Consider the following 25,058-nt stretch of genomic DNA (forward strand, 5'->3'; position numbering starts at 1 on the left):
ATTTTCTTCCACTCTGGTATTGTGGGTCTTGAGGGGACTAAATAGTTCATGACAGGATTCTCAAACCCTACTACAGGTGAGGCAGGTGGCATAGGCTGAAGTGAATCAATGCTCAGGTTTGTGCATAATCCTCCTGCTATTTGGCCTCCATCTGAGACTGTCAGAGATGCTCGAGACAGCTGGTGCTGTTGCAACGGAGGGATAGCAAGCCAAACAAGATCTACCACACGGGATTTACAATACAGTGAACTTAAAGCAATCAATGACCCTTGAAATTACTCCTAACCAATGTTTACATATAACAGACCTTGTTTATAACCGAAACAAAAGTTAACAATTTATTAATAAGAATGTAATTTTGGCAGATCATAAATGAATAACAAGGCAATCTAATTAATACTTACAATCCACATCCAATATTCTTTGAGCATAAACCCCACTCACAGATCGACATTTAAGGGATAAATTAAAAAAGAAAATTTTAAAAAACATAATTTGCCAGTTTGAAAATTGTTTTGACGATGAATACCAGGCCTTCATGACATTTATTGATGATGGGTTGTGTTATAGGCACACAGGACTGTGTATCTTTCTGGTCAATGGTCAACGCAAATAGTTTCTACAGACCGCTAGAGACTTATTTATTTCTTAAAACTGGAATTCTCTTCTCAGAACTTTCAACATGTTGCTAACTGGAAAATAACAAAAGAGACCAAAACCAAAACCAACTTCCCAGTCCAACAGTTACTAAGGCCAAAGAGCTTCCTATCCAAAACTCCCAGTCAGCAGCAGTTCACTCTTTGCTTCTTTGTTTTTTAACACCCTCTATGGTTGGTTAGCCAGTTCTTCAGTTGATTAACCAATTCAAGTTCCAACTACTTAACAGTCCCAGAGAATAACAACACCTTGGTGCAGAATAACAACACCTTGGTGCAGAATAATATGCAATGTCCTTCGAACAGTAATTAACCTGCATTTTCTTTCCAGCCTAGTTCCTGATAGCAAACATTAGTCTTTTGTTCCATCCTCAAGTTTTAAAAGAAAATGTTCTCATAGTTCAAAGTTCATATTTCAAATTCAACTCAAATTTCCAAACCAAACATGGGAAAAATAAGGGGTAAATAGTGATGATCTCAACAGTTCCTTCATGGATGCTTGTTTTCCAATCTGGGTACTCTGGAATGAAAGATTCCAATAAGTCAGTGGAAATATTGCATATTTTCAGGGAGCCTTTGAGGGAGACTTTCTGAGAGGCTCTGCACCATTCATTTAAAGTATTTCCCCTAGCCCACAGAGTTTTTAAACTTTACACATGAAGTTCTGAAATTGTTGCTACCCAGCTGAAGCTCAAATCAGGACTGTTCCTACACGTCCTTCTTGTCTAAAGACTCTGCAACTGTAAAGTGTATGTAGTTTTTTTACTCTCTTAGTAACCACGCTGCATCTCCTGTACTGCCTATCCCATCTCTGAGTTGAAGGTTTAAGCCCTGATTGTCCACCAGTTCTGTCATTCAATTTTCTGTTCAAGCACCTGCAGTTCCTAATTGACTTGGTAGTCAGAAAGTACCAACGTCCTTAAAATGGCAAATTGACCTGTCTTCTGATGTTTTATTTTCTCTTGCAGAACCAACTAGCTCTTTCTTACATTTGGGGTGGAGTGTTACTACAATCTTCCTTCCCACACTGTGTCAAATTATGTATTTCGTGAACAGTGGTAGAGATGGAGCCACCACGGAGTCTTAACAAGAAGAGGAAGTAGCCTTAATGACAAAATGTACTTTATTGCATGATAGCAATATATACATAGAAACGGAAACACTGAAACATAGAAGATCAGAGCAGGAGGAGACCACTTAGCCCTGCAAGCCTGCTCTGCCATTTATCACAGTCATTGCTGATCATCCAACTCAATACCCTAATCCGCTTTGTCCCTATAACCTTTGATCCCATTCACCCCAAGTGCTATATCTAGTCACCACATTCAATATTTTGGCATCAACTACTTCCTGTGGTAATGAATTCCACAGGCTCACCATTCTTTGGGTGAAGAAATGTCTCCTCATCTCCATCTTAAATGGTCCATCCCAAATCCTCAAACTGTGACTCCTAGTTATGGACACAGCCACCATCAGGAGCATCTTCCCTGCAGGACCCTATCTAGTCCTGTTAGACTTTTATAAGTGTATATGAGATCCTCTTCATTTATCTGAACTCCAGTGAAAACAATCTTAACCTAGTCAATCTCTTCCCATACATCATTCCTGTCATCCCTGAAATCAGCCTCGTAAACCTTCGTTGCTCTCCCTCAAGAGCAAGAGTATCCTTCCTCAGAAAAAGACGCCAAAACTGCACACAGAATTCCAGGTGTGGCCTCACCAAGGCCTTGTATAACTGCAACAACACATCCTTGCTCTTGTACTCAAAATCACTCACAATAAAGGCCAACATATCATTTGCTTTGTTTACTACCTGCTGCATCTGCAAACTTACCATCAACGACTGGTGCACAAGGACACCCAGGTCCCACTATACACTCCCCTCTCCAAATTTATAGCCGTTCAGGTAGCAATCTGCCTTCTTGCTTTTGCTTCCAAAATGTACAATCTCACATTTACCTAAATTAGATTGCATCTGCCATTGATTTGCCCACTCACCCAAACTGTCAGGTCATGCTGAAGGATGTCTGCATCCCTATTGCAGTCCACCCTCCCACCCAACATAGTACTGTCTGCAAACTTTGTGATGCTGAATTTTGTTCCCTCATCCAACACAACAATATATATTGTGAATAGCTGGGGTCCCAGCATCGGTCCTTAATGTACCCCACTATTTACTCCAGACCAATTTGAGAAGTTGTATTGGCTAATTTGACAAAATTGTAAATATTATCAGAAGCCAGGCATAACATATCTGACCCTTTTAGGATCTGGAGACAGACTCCCCAGTACTCCAACCAAGAATGAATGACATCATCAGATTGGGTGCAGCCTAATGCAGTCTCTAACATTGGCCCTTTCAGAACCATTACCTTACACAACGTGACCATCCTGTCAGATCATCTAACACTTCAAACTCAAACAGAGCTAAGAAAATTTAATCAGCAATTAATGAACTGATTATTGATGATGCATTTAAATTGCATTGATAGAAGAATTCTTTCTGCATTTTTAACTATACAAGGTGAGAAGAGGGATTTGGAATGGAGTCAAAAATGTTAATGCTGCAATCTGACTATTCGGTGGCTATGTGCCAACTCTGCAAACTCCTGTCACATACTCTTTAATGCCCTCATCATTCAATTGGTACAAAACTGAAAGTGAACGTGTACTTGTGCAAGTTTGGCAACAGAACAGCAGTCAGACCTAGAGGCAGAACAAAGCCCAACTGCGCAAGCTTTCTTTTTTGAAATAATCTGCTTCTTACTTTAGTTAATGAAGCCATAGTGGGTAATATATCAACAGCCAGTAGGTGGAACTATAGCTTTATAGATATTTTTGATTTACTTTATTGTTGCTTTAAGGGAGTGATGCAAATATTTTTTAGTACTGTTGACAAAGGATAATATTGTTGAGTAAATTCCACACAAAATGTTGCATTTAGACACCATTTAAAAAATACATCGTGGTTACACTTTGTTTTCCTTTCATTACCGTGTGGTATAACCTCATAAATCAAAGATTTAGTATAGACAGCTTTTATTTCACTGAAGGAGTTCTAAATAAAGAGTGTTTGGGGAAGGATTTAACTGAAGCTCTTCTACAGTCTAAACTGAGAAATGATGCTGACACCCCAGTATAATTGTAGAATACAGATCCACAAGTGATCTCCTCCGGCGTGGTAATTAATACAACTCACGATCAGTGTATCCACTGATAAAGTATAGATTTATTCTTTTGAACCCCGTTGCTAGATGGGTGTAGACATGTGAGCAAATGTTTTAATTTTGCTTTAGAAGGAAACCCATCTAAAACAGGTCCAGAATGAAGATGAACAAATGTGATAAATGTCTGCCTTTAGGTTGCACTGATATATATACACACTAGCACCATTATTAAATCTGTCCTAAATCAGAGAGGATATTAATCCCAACAGTATGTAAAGTGAATGATTCCCACAAAAAGATAATGATTGTGAGTGCACAATTGCAGCTAGGCCATGCTCAATACTGTCAGTATGAGAATACGTACCTAGACAAGAGCCTAAAATCAAACAATACCATCACAGCTGCATCACCCCTTTCTCCATTTCCATCACTACTGGCCTCCAACCTCCTACCTTATCTTCCCCTAAATTCCCTACTTCTGATACTTCCAACTTCCTGGTTCTCCTAGTCCTCTGACTAAAAGTTTTCTCATCAACACAGGTCACCAACATATCTCTCGGCTTCTGAACTCTGAACAGGCCTCTGACCTTTATCAACATAGATCTCTATCCAATCTACTTCCAGACAACTAATTTTCTCCTACCCAAGTAGTGGAACTCCAGTCATTTCCTATCAAGGTTTCGAAACAATGGTTCTTAGATGCTTCACGGCTGGGCAGCAGCTCAAAATACTCTGCATTGGTTAAATGCAAGTCAGCCAATTACATAACTGCATGTACAGCCAAGCAAAAAATATTAAAGAGACGACACTCTTAAGTAAATCACCCAGCCTTCCAAATTAAATTTAGTATGTGTTGCCTCCAACAAACTTTCCCCTGCAGTCCTTTGTTTTTTGTTTTGCCTTTGATCATTCCACTACTCTAGCACACTCTCCCACAGACACCTGTTCCCCTCTCCATTTGGCCTCAGATTCTCACAACCAACATTGAGGCCTCTGATCTTTTAGTTTAGGGTGTGGAAACAGGCCCTTCGGCCCAAACAAGTCCACAAAAACCCGCCGAAGCGCAACCCACCCAGACCCATTCCCCTACATTTACCCCTTCACCTAATGCTACGGGCAATTTACATGGCCAATTCACCTAACCTGCACATTGTTGGACTGTGGGAGAAAACCGGAGCACCCGGAGGAAACCCACGCAGACAAGGGGAGAATGTGAAAACTCCACACAATCAGTCACCTGAGGCAGGAATTGAACCCAGGTCTCTGGCGCTGTGAGGCAGCAGTGCTAACTACTGTGCCACCGTGCCACCCACTGTGCCACCGTGATCCCCTGCCTGTTCTTTGACAAATCTTTCTGCACACTAGTCAGATCCTGAAATAAGGTCTTAGAACTGAACCCAGCCCTGGGATTACCCCCACCAATTCAGGACCTCTTGATTTAACCCAGACAATGTTGACCAACCCCCACTCAATGTCCCGATATCGACACATACACACCCTCCACTGGATAGGGACCTACAGCCAAACTTTGATCAATCAAAAGCGTCAGTTGGGATATATTTATCAATTTACCTATTTAACCAATGAAAAACAGTGCAATACTTGTAGCACTGCCTTTCAAAGAATATAGTACAAAATATAAGACGAGTATTCCTTTCACTTCGAATCTTCAACAGCGCCTTAAAACATAAATTAAATCAGAAAGCAATACAATACACGGGTTCTCAAGAGAATCTAGCTCTCAATATTTCTTACATTATTCCTGAAAATGAAGAAGGCATAAGAGATTGGCCTTGAGTGTAAGCCCAGGATACTTTATTGAATAAATCCCTGATATCAGCTTGCTGATATACCTTCTGCTTTTTCTGCATGAGAGTAGAGTGTAGAATGTGCAATTGCATAACCTTTTGAGCAGAGCAACAAGTTTGCCTTTCAACAAATTTAATCAACTTATCAAGGGCTGAGGTAGCATTAGCCCAAGTTATTCTCTGCTATTTACTGAAATCTTCTTATTTAGAGTCTGTCTCAGTCTCGTTTGGCTTTTGAAATTCACAGTGCTCAATAATTTCTACTTTGCTTACAGTATAACATCAATCTCTTTGCAGCTTAAAGCCAGTATTCTATCTCACTTCTGCAAAGTTTGCTGATTAGTTCGGTGGAAGGATTGCTATTTACCATTTCCATAATTATGGATATTATGTTCATTCCAGCTAAGAGGAGATTTGGTTGAAATATTCAGAATTGTGAGGGCTCTGGTCAGAATAGATAAGGAAAATTGTTCCCATTTGTGAAAACATTGAGAACAAGAGGGCATAGATTTAAAGTAATTAGTTGAGGAAGCAGAAATGATATGAGTTTTCTTTTTACACAGTCAGTGGTTAGGATCTGGAATGTACCAGAATATGTAATGGGTGTAGTAAATTGATGTTTTTGAAAAGTAGTCAGGCAGTTCTCTGAAAAGGCAGAATATGTCAGGTTATAAGGAACAGGCAGGGGAATGACATTAGGTGAATTGCTCAGCCAAATAGCTGGTGTAGACATTACGGGTCAAGTGGTTTCCACCCATACCATAAGAAGTCTATGATTCTGAAGTTTCTTACCTGGTTGTGAAATAGAGGGATAGTGTTGGATACAGACTTTAACCGACTAAAAAATGGTCAATCATTTAGGACAGCGATAAGGTGAATTTTATTCACTCCAACGGTTGTGACCCTTTGTAACAGTGTACTCTAGAGTATTATGAATGCTACATCATTGAGTATATTTAATGCTGAGACAGGCTGGTTTTAGGTCTCACAGGAAATCAAGAGCTACAAGGAACAGACAACAAAGTGGAGTCTAGGAATCAGATCAATCATAATTCTATTGAATGGTGGAGATGGGCCATATAGTTTATATTACTTATTATGCTCTTTTGCTACAAAAGTCTTCTTGTCACAGTTTCAGCAGCTGCTAATATGAGACCACTTTCCCTTTAAAGAGCCTTGAGAAGTGCAGATTAATTCTGTGTCAGCCGCATAGGTTTCTCAAACCCCTGCTGAGCATACAGCCAGTTTCAGTGCATTTCATGCTAGGTAACACACTATAATAATGCTGATGAGCAAGCAGCATGATGTTTGTGTCTTAGGTAATCATACATCAAGTTGCCCATGTCCAATGTTGAGTCTAATCTAATCTTTCCTCAGCAGTTTATGTCAAGTTATTAAACAGTCATTACTTTGAAAAAGCAATTATTGGTCATATTTCACTTTGCTATTGATACTTCCTATTAAATTAAAATTGTGTTAAAAAGGTGTTGTTTTACTATTTTAGCTGTTATATCACCACAGATCATAAGTGTAACACTGGAATGCAGGACAAATATGTTGGTTGAAACGGTAAATTATTTTCTGAGGAAACAATATTCCAACAGCTATATAATTTTTGATTAAGAACAGAAGAAACATTTGAAATGTAAAGTGGAAAGAAATGGTTGTATGGTCATAGGCCAGTGTTGCATAGCTGCTGCAGTTATGATGAAGTGGAATATGTGAAGTAGCAGCAATGTGTGTAAGTGATATGTTCTAGTTGCCAGTAAATGTACTGTAACATTACCTTACACAAGATGATTTAACAGTTCCTTTTTCCATCAATAGCTTTTCCAATTATTAAATATAGTGTATCAAAGGATAATAATTATATATTGTGATTAACTATCTTGAAATTCATTTCCAGAGCAGGGGATTAAGCAAACTGTGCATGCAATCAATAGAACAAGCTTACTCAATTCATTTATTAACCAAATCAAACAAATATAGATTCTTTTATCATGCAATTTTAATACAATGAAACCACGATCTTTCCTTATTAAAAATGGATGCAAGTCACTTTGAATTATTTCTCTCTTTCCGTATTGCCCAATCTAGTCTGGACCATATCTAAGTTTGGGCTGAAGTGTGGCAAGTAAAGATTGTACCATACAAATGCCTTGCAAGTATCATCTCCATAATAGCAAAATCTAATCACCATCCAACCACTCAATGGTGTTGCATGGGTGGCAATGGCCTTGTGGTATTAACACTAAACTATTAATCCAATGACCCAGGAATGTTAGGGACACAGGTTTGATTCCTACCATGGCAGATGGTGGAAATTGAACTCAAAAACAAAAACAATCTGAAATTAAGAGTCTAATGATGATCATTGCCAATTATTAGGGAAAAGCCCTGTTGGTTTGCTAAGGGAAGGAAACTGACATCCTTACATATGACTTCAGACACACAACAATATGGTTGACTTATTATGACTCTCTGGGCAATAAATACAATCCCCCACTATCGATATCCTGGGGTTTAACATTGACCAGAAACTGATTTGGACCAGCCATATAAATACAGTGCTGACAAGACCAGGTTAGAGGTTTGGAATCCTACAGAGAACAACTCACTTCCTGACTCCCCAAAGCCTGTCCACCATCTACGTTTTACATGCCTGGATAAATGCTACTCCAACAATACTCAAGAGGCTTATCAGCATGCAAGACAAAGCAGCCTTTTTGATTAGCATCACATCCATGCCCTCCACGAATGACCCTCAGTAGCAGCAGTGTCTACCATCTACAAGATACACTGAAGAAATTCACCAAGGCTCCTTAGACAGCAGCTTTCAAATGCACAATCACTTCCATCTAGATGATCAAGGGCATTAGATATATGGGAAAACCACCACCTATAAGTTCCCCTTCAAGTCACTTACCATATTGACTTGGAAATATATTACCATTCCTTCACTGTCACTGAGTCAAAGTCCTGGAATTCCCTCCGTAATGGCATTGGGGATTTATCCAAAAAACACAGGCTACAGCAGTTCAAGAGGGCAGCTCAACACTACCCTCCCCACCAGGGCGGGTCCACATCCTATGAATGAATAAAATTCATCAAACATACATTTGATCAATTTATGAGGAGTCTCTAGAAAGCAGTGGTGCATTTTGTGGTCAACAATCAGTTGAAAATGTTACTGGCATATAATGATTTTAATTCCTTCAGAAAAATAGAGATGCTTTAATAGTTATATTACTGACAGAATACAATACTCTTCTGTTTACCGATAATGAGTAGTGTTTCAATCATAAAGTAGGCTTACAAAAATTTGTAAAATTGTCCACTTGAAGTTCAATAGTAAAACATTCATGTAGAATTACATTAGTGGGAGTGAAGTACAAATGAAAATGGAATATTGACCTCCAGCTAAGAGTTGATGTTAGTTATTGGAAAGGAGTTGTTTTTCCACATCATGTGTATTTTAGGGTGCAGAGGAACAGGAGTGAGTAGCCTGGGCATTTAAAAAAGCAAGTTACCAGTGACAGTGGGAGTGGTCATGAGGGATGAACAGTGTTATGAAGCTAAGGATCAGCAAGGAAATCATGATTGAGGTGGCTGTGAAGATTATCAACTCTGTTCATTAAGGACTCAACTGAAGCTCTAATTTATCACATCTCGATTTATGAACAATTTAGCATTAACGACCAGCATTGATGGAGGTGCCTAAAATTTTATCTCCTAGATCACTTCCATGAGTTACAAAGCTGTAAGTCTAAAGCCACTCATATATCTGCCCTCAATCTTACAGCAAACCTCAATGAAAGGAACCAATTTAAAACAAATAATAATTGTAAGTAAATGAGCTGATGAGATTTATTGGCTACTCAATTTACTTTTGAAATGGTATTTCAAAAAAATGCAAATATTAAGTAGATTTTACCAGAAAGTTATGCTCTTAATATAAGCATTCTCAGAAAACATTTAACATTTTGAGGCAATCAACATGAAAATGATCAAAGCACAGGTGACTTGTAACTTGGGATTTTGGAATCTGTAATCCAGTTGTGGAAAGTGGATGTGAGGAGTGTCAGATTAGCCATGATCTTATTGAATGGGAGAGCAAGCTCAAGGAATCAAACAGCCTCCTGTTCCTATTTCTTATTGTCTTCTCGTTTATGATACAAATTTACAGTTCCCATATTGCATCAGAGAAGATACAAGAATCATGGAATCATATTTGGGGAGCTTCAACAATACCTCAGATCTTTCAGCCATGACAGACGGACATAGGAACTTTAGACCAAAAGGTGATTGTGTCTTTGATGCAACATGCGTTAGAAGGCCAATAAAATGATACCTGTATGTTGCATGCTGCATATATTATGAGAAATGAATGCTTACACGCTTTACTTGAAGAGATGTGAATCATATAACAGAAATGGCACAGTAGTCAAGAATACAGATTATTCACAGTCTCATTTCTTGATTTTTCTAGTGAGCTTCTCCACTAATGATTGCTACTTTCTGTATGTTTGTCCATGCAATCAATAAATTCTAATTGTTTTATCATATAGCTTTAACCTAGAATTGCATAGGGATCATTATATGGTGCTGGAAAAGCACAGCAGGTCAGGAAGCATCTAAAGAGCAGGAGAGTTGACATTTCGGGCAAAAGTCATTCATCGACTCTCCTGCTCCTTAAATGCTGCCTGACTTGCTTTGCTTCTCCAGCACCACACTCTAATCTCCAGCATCTTCAGTCCTCACTTTCGCCCAAGGATCATTTATCTCAATCTACTGATTTTGAATTTAGGCAGAGTTAGGCAAGCTGTGTTTAAAAGCCTGCTCCAGCCTGATTTCCACCAGTTTTGATCCATCTCTGAGATGGTGGCCATTGATACAGGTCTCTCCCAATATTATCATCTCCTCTGCCATACAACCACCCAACCAAATCAAGCAACTATATGATTTGGAGGTGCCGGTTTTGGGCTGGGGTGTACAAAGTTAAAAATCACACAACACCAGGTTATAGTCCAACAGCTTTAATTGGAAGCACTAGCTTTCAGAGCACTGCTCCTTAATGGTCCACAACCACCTGATGAAGGAGCGGTGCTCCAAAAGTTAGTGCTTCCAATTAAACCTGTTGGACTATAACCTGGTGTTGTGTGATTTTTAACAAACAACTATAATCGTTGATAGCATATCATTCCTTACATTTTCTGGAAAGTAAATGCATTTTAGAATTAACAAAATATTTCCAAAAAAAAAACAAGAGTGTGCAATCCTTTCTTTTCAGCCACTTCAGACACAATTCTCTGTAGCTTTAACTAGCATTGATATTGATCCAAATTTTGCTCCCAATCTTACTTAAGTGTCAGAGTCATAGCAACTTCTGAATAGGGCAGATACAAAATTAAACACAAACACAAAAGGTTGCATTTCAGGAGGCAACAACTTAATATTAACTTCATGATAACATCATCCACTATCTGGCTTCCCATTCAAATGCATTGAGTGAGGTAATGTTTCTGTGTTTGTATTGGAGTAAACTCAACTTAATATGGTGTACTGATGTTTAATGATTTGGCAAGTGTTAATTACTGTCAGTCATCCTCTCTAGCAATTAAAATTAATTATTAAGAACATATCGTGCTATTCCTTCAGGTTTTAATTTGTTGTTGGAGATTAGTTTTGAATTTAAATTTTTTTAAAGAAGTCTTTCCTTTTTTCTGTCTGACATTATTTTTCTGGTTCTTAATTCAAACTGTCATTTTGTCACTTTATTTTACTTTCTGTACTTAATTTGACATGAAATTCACTATACTGGTTTCTTTGTAAGCCTTCTGCTGGTATTTTCACGATATTTTAATCTGATTGAAAATCACATGACACCAGGTTATAGTCCAACAGGTTTGTTTGAAAATACAAGCTTTCAGCGCATGGCCCTTCATCAGGTAGCTAGCTGGTATTGTGTGATTTTCAACTTTGTCCATCCCAATCCAACAGCAGCACCTCCACATCCTGGTTTAATCTGATCGGTTAAGGAGATTGACATTCCCAGTTTGTTTTCCTTTTTACTAAGAGCACAGATATTCTTGACAGGGAAGCCATTTTATTTCAATTTTCCCCATTCTCTCTTCCAGTAACTTACAGTGGAAAATACTGTCAGCCTTAAATGTAAAAAAGAGAAGCTTAATGAATATTGGGCAATTTTTATTGACCTGTTTCATGATAGGCCATGATAGTTCCTTAATATGTTGGCTGATTTCTTCCAGCAGTGACCATGCAGTGTACATGATACCCCAAAATTCTTACTGGTAAGACTAGCAAACATTTGTTCCTGTGGTGCCTCACATGTGCCCTGCTGGAGATTTTATCTCAAGTTTTAAACCTAGAAATATAGGAACATATGCGTTAGGAGCTGAAGTAAACTATTCAGTCCCTTGACCCTGCACTGCCACTCGACAAGATCATGTCTGATCTGTTTGCTTTGATTTCTATGTACCCGTGTTTAAAAAAAAGGTTAATGGGATGAGGCTCTTGCTGGCTCTGCCAGAATTTATTGACCATTCTACATTTTATTGGAGAAGGTGGTGTTGAACTGCCTTCCTGAACCATTATAGGGAAGGGCACATTACTGTTAGGGAGGGGTTTTCAGGATTTTAACCCAATAATTATGAAAGAGTGGTGATGTAGTTCCAAGTCAGGATGCTGCGTGGCTTGGAGGGGAACTTGCAGAAGGTGGCGTTATCATGAAACTACTGCTTTTGTCCTTCTACATGGTAGAGATCTTAAATTTGGAAGGTGCTGTCAGAGGTGACTTGGTAAGTTGCTATAGTGTGTCTTATGCACTGTTGACACTGTATTTCATTGGGGGAGGGAGTGTATGTTGGAGATATATGGATATCAGTTAAGTTGTGTCCTGAATGCCGTCAAGTTTCTTGAATGTTATTGGAGCTAAACTCATCCAGGTAAGACATTTACTCATGCCTTGTAGTTGGTGGACAATATTAGGGAGACAGGATATATTTTTCTTGCCATAGAGTTTCTAGCCTCTGAATTAGTTTTATGGACACAGTAATATGGCTGGTCTAGTTCAGATTCTAGTGTTCAATGGAAACGCTTACAATGTAGTTCGCGGGAAATTCGGCACTGCTAATATCATTGAACATCACAAGGAGATGGTTAGATTCTCCCATTAGAGACGGCCATTGCCTGGCACTTAAATGGCAAGTAGCATTCAGGCCACACATCTGCCCTAGCCTAGATATTGTCCAGGTCTTGCTGCATTTAGATACAGACTCCTTCAGTATGTGAGGTGTCACAAATGGTGCTGAACATTGTGACCTTATGATGAAGGGAAGGTCATTGATGAAACAGCTGAAGATGGCTGGGGCTAAGACATTATTCTGAGAAACTCCTGCAAGGATGCCTCCTGGCTGGAATGAGTGACCTCCAACAACCACAACAATCATCTTTTGACTTCAACCAATAGAGAATTTGTGCCCGATTGCCATTAACTCCAGTTTTGCAAGGGCACATCAATGTTTTACACAATCAAATGGCTACCCTGATGTTGAGGGCAGTCACCCTCACCTCACCAAGATGGTTAATCCATACTTTACTTCTGCTTAAAGAAGGATGCGAATCCTTCAACCTTGTCTTTTGTTTTGATGTGCTGCTCTCCCTCAATGTGTGTGGCACTGGAAAAGTACAGCAGGTCAGGCAGCATCCGAGGAGCAGGAGAGTCGATGTTTCAGGCATAAATGCTTCATCAGGAATGTGGCCTGATGAAGGGCTTATGCTCGAAACATTGCTGCCTGACCTGCTGTGCTTTTCCAGTGCCACACACATTGAGGGAGAGCAAGTCATGCAAGTAGTCCTGAGCTGTAGCTTCATCAGGTTGAAACTTCAGTTTTTCTTTTGTCTGGTCTCCTTGTAGAATGTCCTCCAGCACTCTTCAGTGAATGAAAATTGATATCTTGGCTTCTTGGTAAAGGTAGCAAGGGGAAATGGTGTGCTATGAAATCATAGAACGTGTTTGAAAAATTCTGTTTCTGCTGATGACCCACAGTGCCTCATCATTGCATAATCTTGAATTGCTAGACCTGTTCAAAGTCTGCCCCATCTAGCACAGTGGTAGTGTCACGTAATATGATGGAAGACATCCTCAGTATGAAAATGGGGTTTTGTCTCGACTGGTCTGCATGGTGGTCACTCCTGCCAATGGGATCATGATCAAGTGCGTCTGCGACAGCCAAATTGGTGATGAGGAGTCAAGTGGATTTTTCCCTCACCACTTGCCATAATCCAGCAACGTTGTCCTTGAGGACTTAGCCAACTTAGTCCAGTCACTACTCCTGGTGATAGAAATTGAAGTCTCATCCAGAGTACATTCTGTGCCTTTCCCACCCTCAATACTTCCTCCAAGTGGTGTTCAACAGCAGCCCAAGGTACTGATACATCAGCCAAGAAAGGAGGGAAAGAAGAGATTTCCTTGCCCATGATTGACCTAATGCCATGGAGTCTGGAGTCAGTGGTGAGGACTTCCAGGGCAATTCCTCCTTAACTGTATACCACTGTGCCTCCAACTCTGGTGGGACTGTGAGAAAGGACATGGCAGTGCTGGTGAAGTATGGAACACCACCTCTAAGGCATCATTACATGAATTTGACTAAACTGTAGTTCTGAAAATGTGTTGCTGGAAAAGCGCAGCAGGTCAGGCAGCATCCAAGGAGCAGGAGAATTGACGTTTCGGGCATGAGCCCTTCTTCGGGCTAATGCCCGAAACGTCGATTCTCCTGCTCCTTGGATGCTGCCTGACCTGCTGCGCTTTTCCAGCAACACATTTTCAGCTCTGATCTCCAGCATCTGCAGTCCTCACTTTCTCCCCTAAACTGTAGTTCTCGCAATTTTGGCTCGGAACTCCAGATGTTATTAAGAAAGACTTTACAGATTTGTGAGGGCTGTTTTTCCCATTGGCATTTCCAGCGATTGTTGTCTGTCTGGTTTTATTCCTTTAGACTTTTCAGCAGTTTGATAAAACTGAGTGATTTGCTTGGCCATTCGAGGAGGCATTTCAGAGTCAACCATATTCCTTTGGCAAAAACAGAAAATGCTGGAATAGCTCAGCAGGTCTACCAGATCTGTGAAGAGAAATTAGAGTTAATGTTTTGGATCCGGTGATCCTTCCTTAGAACTGATGGTAGTTTGGAAAATGTCTGTTTATATCCAGAAGGTAAGGTGAGGGGAGGGGGCTAAAGAGTAAATGATAGGTAGGAATAGAGCCTAAAGGAGTGGATAACAATCTGGCTGGGAGAGTGAATAGCTGTTAATGGAGACTATTAATGGCTAACAATAGGTAGTGTGTAATGGCAGACTATGTGATAAGGCCTGGTGCGTGTATTTGGGGACTAGGACATGGGAGAATTCTGTCCCTAAAATTATTGAACTCGATATTGAGTCCAGAGGGCTGCAGGGCCCCCAAGTGGAAAATTAGATGTTGTTCTTTCAGCTTGTGCTGAGCTTTACTGGAGCACTGCAACAAGCCTGAGATAGAGACGTTGGCCAGGGAAGAGGGCAATGTGTTAAAGTGTCAGGCAACAGGAAGCTCAGGGGTTTATTTGCAGGCACAACATAGATATTCTGCAAAGCAATGACCCAGTCTACACTTTGTTTCCCCAATGTAAAGGAGACCATATTGTGAGTGGTGAATGCAGGAGGCGAGATTGTGAGAAGTGCTGCTTCACCTGGAAGGTATGTTTGGGCTCCTGGATATTGAGGAGGGAGGAGGAAAATGGGCTGGTGTTACCACTTTGGTGGTTGAAGTGGAAAGTGCCATGGGGCTGGGAGGCGTGTTCGGAGTGAAGGAGGAGTGGACCAAGATATCCCGGAGAGAACAGTCCCTATGGAAGGTGGACAAGGAAGGAGAGGGAAATATGTGTCGAGTGGTTGTATCTCAAGGGAGGTGCCAGAAATGGTAGTTGATGATTTTCTAGATTTGGATGCTGGTGGGATGATAGGTAAGGACAAGGGAAACACTTTTACTGTTTTGGAAGGAAGAGAGGGAGTGAGGGCAGTAATGTGGGAAATGTGTCGGACCCAGTTGAGGACCCCGTCGACAATGGTGTGAGTCAAGCCAGGGAACGAAAGACCGGTGAGTCTGACCTCGATGGCAGGCAAATTGTTGGAGGGAATCCTGAGGGACAAGATGTACATATATTTGGAAAGGCAAGGACTGATTCGGGAGAGTCAACATGGCTTTGTGCATGCGAAATCATGTCTCACAAACTTGATTGAGTTTTTTGAAGAAGTAACAAAGAAGATTGATGAGGGCAGAGCAGTAGATGTGATCTATATGGACTTCAGTAAGGCGTTCGACAAGGTTCCCCATGGGAGACTGATTAGCAAGGTTAGATCTCATGGAATACAGGGAGAACTAGCCACTTGGATACAGAATTGGCTCAAAGGTAGAAGACAGAGGGTGGTGGTGTAGGGTTGTTTTTCAGACTGGAGGCCTGTGACCAGTGGAGTGCCACAAAGATCGGTGCTGGGCCCTCTACTTTTTCTCATTTACATAAACGATTTGGATGCGAGCATAAGAGGTACAGTTAGTAAGTTTGCAGATGACACCAAAATTGGAAGTGTAGTGGACAGCGAAGAGGGTTACCTCAGATTACAACAGGATCTGGACCAGATGGGCCAATGGGCTGAGAAGTGGTAGATGGAGTTTAATTCAGATAAATGTGAGGTGCTGCATTTTGGGAAAGCAAATCTTAGCAGGACTTATACACTCAATGGTAAGGTCCTAGGGAGTGTTGCTGAACAAAGAGACCTTGGAGTGTAGGTTCATAGCTCCTTGAAAGTGGAGTCGCAGGTAGATAGGATAGTGAAGAAGGCGTTTGGTATGCTTTCCTTTATTGGTCAGAGTATTGAATACAGGAGTTGGGAGGTCATGTTGCGGCTGTACATTGGAAGGATGTTGTGAAACTTGAGAGGGTTCAGAAAAGATTTACAAGCATGTTGCCAGGGTTGAAGGATTTGAGCTATAGGGAGAGGCTGAACAGGCTGGGGCTGTTTTCCCTGGAGCGTCGGAGGCCGAGGGGTGTCCTTATAGAGGTTTACAGAATCATGAGGGGCATAGATAGGATAAATAGACAAAGTCTTTTCCCTGTGGTCGGGGAGTCCAGAACTAGAGGGCATAGGTTTAAGGTGAGAGGGGAAAGATTTAAAAGAGACCTAAGGGGAAACTTTTTCATGCAGAGGGTGGTACAGGTATGGAATGAGCTGCCAGAGGATGTGGTGGAGGGTAGTACAATTGCAACATTTAAGAGACATTTGGATGGGTATATGAATAGGATGGGTTTGGAGGGATATGGGCCGGGTGCTGGCAGATGGGACTAGATTGGGTTGGGATATTTGGTCAGCATGGATGGGTTGTTGTACATCTCTATGATTCTATGTTGAGGAAGAAGGTGAAAATTTTGGCAGCTCCTTTGTCAAAGTTGGCCTCATCGGAATGCGTGTGATGGAGATGGAGGAACTGAAAGAATGGAATGGAGTCTATACAAGAAACAGAGTGGAAGGATGTATAGTCCAGGTAGCTGTGAGAGTCATGGATATTTATAATGGATATTAGTGGCCAGTCTATCCCCAGAAAGAGAAATAGAGATGTCGAGGAAAGGAAGGGAGGAGTCAAAGAAAAACCAGGTGAAAGTGAGCACAGGGTGGAAACTGGAAACAAAATCCATGAACTTTTCCAATGCTGGATGAGAGGTAGAAGCAGCACCAAAGATATTATCAATATATCGGAGACTGAGCTGTGGATGAGGCCAGAATAGGACTGGAACAAGGTATGTTCTACATACACCTCAAAGAGACAGGCTTAACTGGAGCTTATGTGAGTATCCATGGCCACCCCCTGACCTGAAGAAAATGAGAGGAGTTGAAAGAGAAGCTGTTGAGGGTGAGGATGAGCTCGGCCAAGCGGAGGAGAGTAGTGCTGGATGGGGACGGTTCAGGCCATTGTTCCAGGAAGACACGGAGAGCCCTGAGACCATTCTGGTGGGGGATGGACATATAAAGGGATTGCACATCCATGGCAAAGAAGAGGCAGCGAGACCCTGCAAACTGGAAATTCCTAAACCGACGTAAAGCATCAGAGGAATCACATATATTCCTATGAATGTGGAGCCACATGTCAGGCAGATCAGATAAGGATGGAAGATTTTTTTTCCTGAAGTGGATTTGCGATCTACATTTTTCATGTGACGATCAATATTGGTGACAACGTTACCAGCTAGCTAGCTTTTAATCCCATATTATTTAAAATTCGATTTTCACCATCTGTCAAGGTAGAATTCAAACACATTTTCTCTGAATAGTCCTGTGACATTATCACTACACTACTAGCTCTGCTGAAGTTTCATAAAACATTGGTCACGCACAACTGGAGTTATATATAGATTTGAAAACCTCATTCTAGGAATGAAGCTACAGCCAATGAAAGGTTCCAGTTCCATAATTTATTATAATTATGCCAGGAATGAAACATTCTATTTATAAAGAAAGGCTCGAAACGGGCTCTTTTCAGTGGAACAGAGAAGGTTAGGTGGCGATCCAGTACATAATTTACAAATAACGAAAGGTTTCGAGAGAATAGAGAGACTTTATATTTTCAACACTCTTCATGACCAAACCACATTGTAAAGTGCTTCATAGCCAATAAGAGCACAATTAAAGTTTGTGTGTATATATATAATATATATAGGGGAATGCAGCAGTTAATCTGTGCACATAAAAAAATGAATGAAAACATCATTGTTACATAGCTGTATGGGGTCATTTAGATGGCCAAAGCATTGGTGCTGGATTCTATGGATAATTTTATGAAATAATTCATTATTTTCATCTTCATGCATTACCTCACAACTTTGTTAGATCTTCTTTTTCTTTCCAGTTATTTCTACATAATTAAGTGATAATTACATCACTATACATATTACCAATCTTAACGCTGTTGCTCTACATTGACCCCATCTTCACCCTCACCCCACCCCAAGTCCTTATCCCCTAAATGAATGTCTCTCCCAATGTTTCAGACTTCAAGTCTATGGTGCTTTGATCATTCTTCTCCATTGAGTTGTAGTCTCAAACTGAGATCTGGGAAATGGTGAAAATCGAATTTTAAATAATATGGGATTAAAAGCTAGCTAGCTGGTAACGTTGTCACCAATATTGATCGTCACATGAAAAATGTGGATCGCAAATCCACTTCAGGAAAAAAAATCTTTCAGCATGAATGATCCTCTCCTGGATGGTTATAGAGCTTTCTTTCTTCTCTTCTGAAAACAGTAGTTTCATATTTCTAGTTCATTATCCCTTGTTCTGTTTCAACCCTATATCATCTCAGTTAGATTAGATTCCCTATAATATGGAAACAGATCATTTGGCCCAACAAGTCCACACCAACTCTCTGAAGAGTCACCCATTGACCCATTCCCCTAACCTATATTTACCCCTGACTAATGCACCTAACACTATGGGCAATTTAGCATGGCCAATTCACCTGGCCTGCACATCTTTGGACTGTGGGAAGAAACCCACGCAACACGGGCAGAATGTACAAACCCCACATAGACAGTCGCTTGAGGCTGGAATCGAACCCAGGTCCCTGCCACTGTGAGGCAGCAATGCTAACCACTGAGCCACCATGCCACATAGAAATGTTGCTGTAATGTTTCTATGATCAGTTCATCTGTTAATCCCTTATCCACACTCTCTTCCTGGCCCGTAGGTCTGGTAATTTTTGTGATTTGTACCCTTTATTAAAATTTCGAGCCTGTTTTTTTTTCTTCATGCAGTTTCACTCTGTTATAATCATTCTCAGTGATATTTGTCTTTAACTTCTGATAGGTAGGAGACCAAGAACACAACTCCCATCATTATCAATTATTCTAAGAATCTTCGCCAATAATTTACCTTCCACTTATGTAAGGCTCACTGGCCTATAATTCTTCTTTCTTCTTCTTTCTTCTTAAACATTGCCATGATTGTATCAACCATCTCAGTTTCCCCTTTTGCTTGAGGACAGTGGGGTGAACTTAAATGATTTTACAAATCTCTTGGACTGCTCATTTACAAACTACATGTCATCATCTGAGACTACATTGTTTGTAAGTCCATGTTTTGAGAGATTCCACCACTGTCTCTGTTTGGGTTTGGGTGGACCTTCATCCATCTTGAGTAGTAATGTATAATGATGGTCAAAATTTTGCCTTCAAACTCAAACAAATCTATTCCAAATGCTCCCATGACCTTCAAGGAAAAGGATGGCAGTAATAGCGATTCCTTCTTCTCTTGGCTGTTCCCTTCACAGGAAATGCAATTATTAATAATTGCCCACATTGAGAATGTAATTCCTGGCAACCAGACTTACTGTTGTGCATTTGTAATACCCAAATGACTCTGAATAGTTCATTGAAGAGGTTGAAGTCAAAGAGTTCTTGGTATTATAACATCTCATTGAACACTAGCAGGCAATGATAATAGTGAGATGTCAACTCTGTTCAAAGTACTGGCATAATGTAAGCTTAAGAGAAGCATTTTTTGGCTTGGTTTCATGACAATAGTCCTTTAATTAGATACATTCTTTGAGAATTACTTGTGCTTCTCAGATTTCATGCAGATTGTTTTCAACAGGCTGGCAATGTGTTGTGATTTCTAGGCTTCAATCTCTTCAGTGATGTTTTAATCTGGTTTCTCTGCTGCACTCTGCTTCAATGATGTGTCTGCTGTCATTTGTTATTCAAGTTGTTGAACCTTAACTTATTAGCATCAATTAGAACTGTTGAGTGCTGGATGAAAGGTAGTCTGTTTGCATTGTTTTCAGAAAACTGGCCAATGACTTGTGGTTAGCTTTGATCATAATCCATACAGACTTTTAGTCCTACATATCCTGGTCCATTTGCTGTGGACATCAATAACCCAAGGCAGTTCTAATAATGGTTTACACCCAATGTTCTTTATTAAAGCACAGTACACTACAAAACACTGCAATAATAGTAAAATATCACTACCTTACCCACTCAATGCTTACAATCAAAAGTGATCATGTTTACACTGACTTGTCCAACGATCAGATCAAAACCCACACAAAGCCTTCTCTTTTTCAACATCCAGTCACTGATCAGACAACCCCTCCTGAGGAAGAGCTCTAGCTTTGATGCAGGCTTTCCTATACTTCTTCTTCTATACAAGCAAAGCTCTGTGTTCAAACTTTAATACTGTCAAATCTCCAGCAATTTGATTAGTTTGACCACTAGCAAATATCACAAATGTGTTGGAGGAGAAAGTGAGGTCTGCAGATGCTGGAGATCAGAGCTGAAAATGTGTTGCTGGAAAAGCGCAGCAGGTCAGGCAGCATCCAGGGAACAGGAGAATCGACGTTTCGGGCATAAGCCCTTCTTCAGGAATTAAGAAGATTTTAGACAGTGTTGGTATTGAAGCTGATGATGAACGACTGAATAAGATTTTCAGTGAGCTGAAAGGCAAGAACGTGGATGATGTCATCACTGCTTGCAATGCTAAACTTGCAAGTGTCCCAGCTGGTGGGGTCGCAACTGCTGGTGCTACAGGTGGTGCTGTTCCAGCTGCAGCAGCTGTTGCTGAAGAAAAGAAAGAAGAGAAGAAAGAAGAATCTGAAGAATCAGATGATGACATGGGTTTTGGTCTCTTTGACTAGATTCTAAACTTTTTAAAATAAAACTCTTGTGTCCTAATGGATGGTTGTTAGTAAATGGTATTTAAAATGGATTGTGTGCAAACCAGCGAGTGAGCAATAAAACAAAAATTGAATGCTGATTTGCTTTGGGGGAATGTTGGCTGTCCAAAAAAGCTGTTCCCTTTGTCCCCTTTCTTCTCTCCTCTTCCAAGTTAGAGGAAGGATCTTAATGCTTCTAGTTTTAGCTATGCTTTACATGCATTGTCTATATTTTCACCATCATCTTTGACCTTCAAATGGGTTAGTATAAGAATTGTGTGTACTGGGATTAATTTCTATTCAATCAAGCTCGTTGTGGCTGGGCAGCACAAAAAGGTACTGTAGTTGGGTTCAGTTTCACTATCCACCTAAGTGGCTGCCACTTAATACTGATAGTTGGGAGAGAGCGAGAGAACCTGGCCTTGGAAATATTAGTTGAAGTGCTAATTCAGACTCTTCAACCAGGTTCTTAAAGACCTATTAATTTGAAGTACATATAGGTTACTGCCTTTTAAAGATTTCCCTACCTTCTGTATCTGTCTTGACTAGCTGATGGAACAAGAATTGTGAATGTTGCTGGGAGTCATTGATCTTAATGAGCAGATGCTGTATGTAAGTACAGTGCTGTTGATAAGAGGTGGCATTGCAAAAATTAATTCAGCTATCCCAAGCAGTAGCATATGCGGAGTGTTACTTTTTAATGATCTAAGTTTGAATTAGTGCAAAATAAAAATTGAATTGGGCTGAAAAAAAAATCACAAATGTGTTATCAACCATGGCCCATTTGATCAGTTACTCATTAGGACTTGCTTGTTTTCCCCTGGAAAGAGGTTTACCTCTCAATTTTAATTAACTTTGACCTCAAGTTTAGCTTGCTCACACTTACCACCCATATGTCATCTAGTCAACTGTATAATATTTACTCTGTAAGATACTGTGTCAAACACACTAGTTAACTTATATACAATCACATTATCATATCTGGTGCACTGGTCTGTTTTGACAAACTTTAGCCTTTCAGGCATACTTTGATCATTTCATCCATTAGTGTTGAGCTTATAGCTATTAATTAAACACACACATTCCCTCAAATGTAGAAACATGGAGACCAGCGACCTTTCTAATTATTTTGACATCACTTAACCATTGTCTTTTCAAAAGAACAAATTTCATATGTTTTTCCACTTCATTTCATTTCAGTAAAATTTAGGTTCACACTACAACTGTACACCCACTACATAATCTGAGAAATTTTGCATGTCCGTGTGACTGCTGAGGTTTTTTTTCCCAATTGTGGCACAATGTTAATCTATCTCAGGAGATATAATAGCTGACACACTGTTGAAGAGCATCAACTGCCATAATGGCAGATCATAGTGCTATTTGCAGGAGATGAGGCAGCGCTATATTCTTCTTTCTATTTAATATGGAGGCCAGTCACTGATCATAATCTCAAGGCTGCTATCATGCTTTTAACAAAGAGCCATAGAGTCATACAGCACGGAAACAGACTCTTCAGTCCAACACGTTCATGTCACCCAGATTTCCCAAACTACTGGAAAGTGAGGTCTGCAGATGCTGGAGATCAGAGTCGAGAGCGTGTTGCTGGAAAAGCACAGCAAGCCAGGCAGCATCCAGAGAGCAGGAGAATCAACATTTTGGGTCGGACCCTGTCATTCCTGATGAAGGGTTCCGGCTTGAAACGTCATTTCTCCTGCTCTCTGGATGCTGCCTGACCTGCTGTGCTTTTCCAGCAACATACTCTTTCCCAAACTAGTCCCTTTCACCTGCATTTGTCCCATATCCCACTAAACCTTTCCTATTCATGTAACTTGTCCAAATGTATTTTAACCATTGTAATTGTACCCACCTCCATTACCTCCTCTGGCAGTTCCTTCCACATGCACACCACCCTCTGTGAAAAGGTTGCCCCTCAGGTCCCTTTTTAATCTTGCCCTGCTTGCCTTAAACCTAGTTTTGGATCCCCTTACTCTATGGAAAATACTTGGTTACTCACCTTATTTATACCTCTTATGATTTTATGAACCCCTATAAGGTCACATCACAACCTCCTATGTTCCAGCGTAAAGATCCCAGCTTATCCAGCTTCTGCTTATAACTCAAACCTTCCAATGCTCGTAACATGCTCATAATGTTTTTCTGCACCCTTTTTGTTTTAATAACACCCTTCCCATAGCAGGATGACCAGAATTGTACACAATATACCAAAGTAGCCTCATCAATATCCTCAACATGACATCCCAACTCTTATACTCAATGTTCTGACCAATGAAGGCAAGCATACCAAATGTTTTCTTCACCACCCTGTCTACCTGTGATGCCATTTTCAAGGAATCATGTGTCTAATCCCCTACGTCTCTCTATTCATCTCCTGTCCTGCTTTGCCTTACCAAAATGCATCATGTTGCATTTATCTGACTTAAAACACCATCTTCCAGTCCTCAGCCCATTGACCCAGCTGATCAAGATCCCATTGTCATCTTAGATCATTTTCTTCACTGTTCACAATACCATCAATTTTGATGTCATCTGCAAACTTACAAACCATGCACCCTATATTCTCATCCAAATCATTTATACAAATGACAAGCACCCGTGAACCCAGCACCAAACCTTATGGAACACTGCTGGTCACAGGCCTCCAGTCTGAAAAACAATCTTCTACCACTGCTCTCTGTCTCCTACCATCAAGCTAATTTTGTATCCAATGGGTTAGCTCTTCCTGGATCCCATGTGATCTAACCTTACTAACCAGCCTACCATGCGGATTTTTGCTGAAGTCCTTGCTGAAGTCCATGGAGGCAACATCTACCCTCTGCCCTCATCCATCCTCTTGGCCATATCCTCAAAAACTCAATCAAGTTTGTGAGGTACGATTTCCCACACAAAACCATTCTGAATATCCATAATCAGTCCTTGCCTCTCCAAATGCATGTAAGTACTGTCTCTCAGAATCCCCTCCCACAAATTACCCACTACTGACATTGGGCTCATTGGTCTAGTTCCCTGGCTTTGCCTTGCAGCTTTTCTTAAATAGAGGAACAACATTAGCAATCCTCCAGTCTTTCAACACCTCATCCGTGGATGTAAATTATATAAATATCTCTGCTAGTGTTACAACATGGAGATCAAATCCCTCCGTTAATTAAATCAAACACTAGAAAAGCTTGCCTTGTTTCAAAATCTGTTAAAATGTGAGTGACAGAGAACTCCTAAATTCCACAACAGAGGAACCTCAATTATCTGAATATCAAATATCCGAATTTTGGATTATCCGAAGATCTCAAGGACTGGATCGAAACATTACATCAAAGAGGTGATTCAACACTGATCGCGACTTTTGTTTACAATGATTAAAAATGAACTCAGCTTATTGAAATGCTGCCGAGAACGTGTGTGTGTGTGTATATGCGCACGTGGATGTATGTATGTGCTATTTTGAGACTTACCCGCACCCCAAGTCAGCAGCAATTTTACTGTTTGTGTCCAGTCCACTGCCCCGGAGAGTTGGAGGGGGACATTGGACAGGGTTGGGATGGGGGCGGATGGGCCTTGGGGGTGCAGAGTTTGACGGGGTTGGGGGGGCGTGGACGGTCGGTGGGGGTAGGCAGATGGACAGGGGGCCGAGTTGGATGGGGTTGGGGGATCGGAT

The 25,058-nt window shown here is 40.6% G+C and overlaps 1 pseudogene; it reads left to right on the plus strand.

Moving 5' to 3' along the window:
• Window positions 1-17,143: 17,143 nt before the first annotated feature.
• On the plus strand, window positions 17,144-21,404 carry LOC148148961 (large ribosomal subunit protein P2 pseudogene; annotated as a pseudogene).
• The last annotated feature ends 3,654 nt before the right edge of the window (window positions 21,405-25,058 follow it).

This window comes from Chiloscyllium plagiosum, unplaced genomic scaffold (genome assembly GCF_037043375.1).
Source record: "Chiloscyllium plagiosum isolate Xiang-an unplaced genomic scaffold, Cpla_swu_hap1 HiC_scaffold_10, whole genome shotgun sequence".
Classification (NCBI taxonomy): Eukaryota; Metazoa; Chordata; class Chondrichthyes; order Orectolobiformes; family Hemiscylliidae; genus Chiloscyllium; species Chiloscyllium plagiosum.